Source organism: Bufo gargarizans, chromosome 10 (assembly GCF_014858855.1).
Source record: "Bufo gargarizans isolate SCDJY-AF-19 chromosome 10, ASM1485885v1, whole genome shotgun sequence".
In the NCBI taxonomy this organism is placed as follows: Eukaryota; Metazoa; Chordata; class Amphibia; order Anura; family Bufonidae; genus Bufo; species Bufo gargarizans.
In genome coordinates this window covers 123,181,382-123,186,868 of record NC_058089.1, presented here as the reverse complement: position 1 = coordinate 123,186,868, position 5,487 = coordinate 123,181,382, and positions in this window count along the sequence as shown.

Here is a 5,487-nt window from a genome sequence, read left to right as displayed (position 1 = left end):
TTCCACTTTTATTTCCATAGATTACAGAATTAGGGGCACCTTGCTCTGATTCTGAACAGTCGTGACAGTCGCCATGCCGCCGTAGAGCCCAGGAGCATGGTCTGATCACTAAACCCCCGCCAATGAAAGGAAATCATTGTAAATTAATTCCAGATCACATAGATGGAAAACTCTGGAATCAGCAAAATAATGCCACATATCAATCATCCTGAACCCTGTGCACCGCGGCCGTCACTAATCATCCTGAACCCTGTGCACCGCGGCCGTCACTAATCATCCTGAACCCTGTGCACCGCAGCCGTCACTAATCATCCTGAACCCTGGGCACCGCGGCCGTCACTAATCATCCAGAACCCTGTGCACCGCGGCCGACACTAATCATCCTGAACCATGTGCACCTCGGCCGTCACTAATCATCCTGAACCCTGTGCACCGCGGCCGTCACTAATCATCCTGAACCCTGTGCACCGCGGCCGTCACTAATCATCCTGAACCCTGTGCACCGCGGCCGTCACTAATCATCCTGAACCCTGTGCACCGCGGCCGTCACTAATCATCCTGAACCCTGTGCACCGCGGCCGTCACTAATCATCCTGAACCCTGTGCACCGCGGCCGTCACTAATCATCCTGAACCCTGTGCACCGCGGCCGTCACTAATCATCCTGAACCCTGTGCACCGCGGCCGTCACTAATCATCCTGAACCCTGTGCACCGCGGCCGTCACTAATCAGCCTGAACCCTGTGCACCGCGGCCGTCACTAATCATCCTGAACCCTGTGCACCGCGGCCGTCACTAATCATCCTGAACCCTGTGCACCGCGGCCGTCACTAATCATCCTGAACCCTGTGCACCGCGGCCGTCACTAATCATCCTGAACCCTGTGCACCGCGGCCGTCACTAATCATCCTGAACCCTGTGCACCGCGGCCGTCACTAATCATCCTGAACCCTGTGCGCCGCGGCCGTCACTAATCATCCTGAACCCTGTGCGCCGCGGCAGTCACTAATCATCCTGAACCCTGTGCACCGCGGCCGTCACTAATCATCCTGAAGCCTGTGCACCGCGGCCGTCACTAATCATCCTGAACCCTGTGCACCGCGGCCGTCACTAATCATCCTGAACCCTGTGCACCGCGGCCGTCACTAATCATCCTGAACCCTGTGCTCCGCGGCCGCCACTAATCATCCTGAACCCTGTGCACCGCGGCCGCCACTAATCATCCTGAACCCTGGGCACCGCGGCCGCCACTAATCATCCTGAACCCTGGGCACCGCGGCCGCCACTAATCATCCTGAACCCTGTGCACCGCGGCCGTCACTAATCATCCTGAACCCTGTGCACCGTGGCAGTCACTAATCATCCTAAACCCTGGGCACCGTGGCTGTCACCAATCATCCTGAATCCTGGGCACCGCGGCCGTCACTAATCATCCTGAACCCTGTGCACCGCGGCCGTCACTAATCATCCTGAACCCTGTGCACCGCGGCCGTCACTAATCATCCTGAACCCTGTGCACCGCGGCCGTCACTAATCATCCTGAACCCTGTGCACCGCGGCCGTCACTAATCATGCAGAACCCTGTGCACCGCGGCCGTCACTAATCATCCTGAACCCTGGGCACCGTGGCCGTCACTAATCATCCTGAACCCTGGGCACCGCGGACGACACTAATCATCCTGAACCCTGTGCACCGCGGCCGTCACTAATCATCCTGAACCCTGGGCACCGTGGCCGTCACTAATCATCCTGAATCCTGTGCACCGCGGCCGTCACTAATCATCCTGAACCCTGTGCACCGCAGCCATCACCAATCATCCTGAATCCTGGGCACCGCGGACGACACTAATTATCCTGAACCCTGTGCACATCGGCCGTCACTAATCATCCTGAACCCTGGGCACCGCGGCCATTACTAATCATCCTGAACCCTGTGCACCGCGGGCCGTCACTAATCATCCTGAACCCTGTGCACCGCGGCCGTCACTAATCATCCTGAACCCTGGGCACCGCGGCCATTACTAATCATCCTGAACCCTGTGCACCGCGGCCGTCACTAATCATCCTGAACCATGTGCACCGCGGCTGTCACTAATCATCCTGAACCATGTGCACCGCGGCCGTCACTAATCATCCTGAACCCTGGGCACCGCAGCCATCACCAATCATCCTGAATCCTGGGCACCGCGGACGACACTAGTGATCCTGAATCCTGTGCACCGTGGCCGTCACTAATCATCCTGAACCCTGTGCACCGCAGCCATCACCAATCATCCTGAACCCTGGGCACCGCGGCCGTCACTAATCATCCTGAACCCTGTGCACCGCGGCCGTCACTAATCATGCAGAACCCTGTGCACCGCGGCCGTCACTAATCATCCTGAACCCTGGGCACCGCAGCCGTCACTAATCATCCTGAACCCTGGGCACCGCAGCCGTCACTAATCATCCTGAACCCTGTGCACCGCGGCCGTCACTAATCATCCTGAACCCTGGGCACCGCAGCCGTCACTAATCATCCTGAACCCTGGGCACCGCAGCCGTCACTAATCATCCTGAACCCTGGGCACCGCAGCCGTCACTAATCATCCTGAACCCTGGGCACCGCAGCCGTCACTAATCATCCTGAACCCTGGGCACCGCAGCCGTCACTAATCATCCTGAACCCTGGGCACCGCAGCCGTCACTAATCATCCTGAACCCTGTGCACCGCGGCCGTCACTAATCATCCTGAACCCTGGGCACCGCGGCCGTCACTAATCATCCTGAACCCTGTGCACCGCGGCCGTCACTAATCATCCTGAACCCTGGGCACCGCGGCCGTCACTAATCATCCTGAACCCTGTGCACCACGGCCGTCACTAATCATGCAGAACCCTGTGCACCACGGCCGTCACTAATCATCCTGAACCCTGGGCACCGCAGCCGTCACTAATCATCCTGAACCCTGGGCACCGCAGCCGTCACTAATCATCCTGAACCCTGGGCACCGCGGCCGTCACTAATCATCCTGAATCCTGTGCACCGCGGCCGTCACTAATCATGCAGAACCCTGTGCACCGCGGCCGTCACTAATCATCCTGAACCCTGGCACCGCGGCCGTCACTAATCATCCTGAACCCTGGGCACCGCGGCCGTCACTAATCATCCTGAACCCTGTGCACCGCGGCCGTCACTAATCATCCTGAACCCTGGGCACCGCGGCCGTCACTAATCATCCTGAACCCTGTGCACCGCGGGCCGTCACTAATCATGCAGAACCCTGTGCACCGCGGCCGTCACTAATCATCCTGAACCCTGGGCACCGCAGCCGTCACTATCATCCTGAACCCTGGGCACCGCAGCCGTCACTAATCATCCTGAACCCTGTGCACCGCGGCCGTCACTAATCATCCTGAACCCTGGGCACCGCAGCCGTCACTAATCATCCTGAACCCTGGGCACCGCAGCCGTCACTAATCATCCTGAACCCTGGGCACCGCAGCCGTCACTAATCATCCTGAACCCTGGGCACCGCAGCCGTCACTAATCATCCTGAACCCTGGGCACCGCAGCCGTCACTAATCATCCTGAACCCTGGGCACCGCAGCCGTCACTAATCATCCTGAACCCTGTGCACCGCGGCCGTCATAATCATCCTGAACCCTGGGCACCGCGGCCGTCACTAATCATCCTGAACCCTGTGCACCGCGGCCGTCACTAATCATCCTGAACCCTGGGCACCGCGGCCGTCACTAATCATCCTGAACCCTGTGCACCACGGCCGTCACTAATCATGCAGAACCCTGTGCACCACGGCCGTCACTAATCATCCTGAACCCTGGGCACCGCAGCCGTCACTAATCATCCTGAACCCTGGGCACCGCAGCCGTCACTAATCATCCTGAACCCTGGCACCGCGGCCGTCACTAATCATCCTGAATCCTGTGCACCGCGTGCCGTCACTAATCATGCAGAACCCTGTGCACCGCGGCCGTCACTAATCATCCTGAACCCTGGGCACCGCGGGCCGTCACTAATCATCCTGAACCCTGGGCACCGCGGCCGTCACTAATCATCCTGAACCCTGTGCACCGCGGCCGTCACTAATCATCCTGAACCCTGGGCACCGCGGGCCGTCACTAATCATCCTGAACCCTGTGCACCGCGGCCGTCACTAATCATCCTGAATCCTGGGCACCGCGGCCGTCACTAATCATCCTGAACCCTGTGCACCGCGGCCGTCACTAATCATCCTGAACCCTGGGCACCGCGGCCGTCACTAATCATCCTGAATCCTGTGCACCGCGGCCGTCACTAATCATCCTGAATCCTGTGCACCGCGGCCGTCACTAATCATCCTGAATCCTGGCACCGTCGGCCGTCACTAATCATCCTGACCCTGTGCACCGCGGCCGTCACTAATCATCCTGAACCCTGGGCACCGCGGCCGTCACTAATCATCCTGAATCCCTGTGCACCGCGGCCGTCACTAATCATCCTGAATCCTGTGCACCGCGGCCGTCACTAATCATCCTGAACCCTGGGCACCGCAGCCGTCACTAATCATCCTGAATCCTGGGCACCGCGGCCGTCACTAATCATCCTGAACCCTGGGCACCGCGGCCATTACTAATCATCCTGAACCCTGTGCACCGCGGCCGTCACTAATCATCCTGAACCCTGTGCACCGCGGCCGCCACTAATCATCCTGAAACCCTGTGCACCGCGGGCCGTCACTAATCATCCTGAACCCCTGTGCACCGCGGCCGTCACTAATCATCCTGAACCCTGTGCACCGCGGCCGTCACCAATCATCCTGAACCCTGTGCACCGCGGGCCGTCACTAATCATCCTGAATCCTGTGCACCGCGGCCGTCACTAACATCCTGAACCTGTGCAACCGCGGCCGTCACTAATCATCCTGAACCCTGTGCACCGCGGCCGTCACTAATCATCCTGAAACCCTGTGCACCGCGGCCGTCACTAATCATCCTGAATCCTGTGCACCGCGGCCGTCACTAATCAGCCTGAATCCTGTGCACTGCGGCCGTCACTAATCATCCTGAATCCTGTGCACCGCGGCCGTCACTAATCATCCTGAACCCTGTGCACCGCGGCCGTCACTAATCATCCTGAATCCTGTGCACCGCGGCCGTCACTAATCATCCTGAATCCTGTGCACCGCGGCCGTCACTAATCAGCCTGAACCCTGTGCACCGCGGCCGTCACTAATCATCCTGAACCTTTCATTTGTAGAGTGTGCAAAGCAGTAATCAAAGCAAAAGGTGGCTACTTTGAAGAACCTAGAATATGACATATTTTCAGTTGTTTCACACTTTTTTGTTATGTATATAATTCCACATGTGTTAATTCATAGTTTTGATGCCTTCAGTGTGAATCTACAATAGTAATGAAAATAAAGAAAACTCTTTGAATGAGAAGGTGCGTCCAAACTTTTGGTCTGTACTGTATATATATATTGCAAGGAAAAACTTGGGAATCCTTT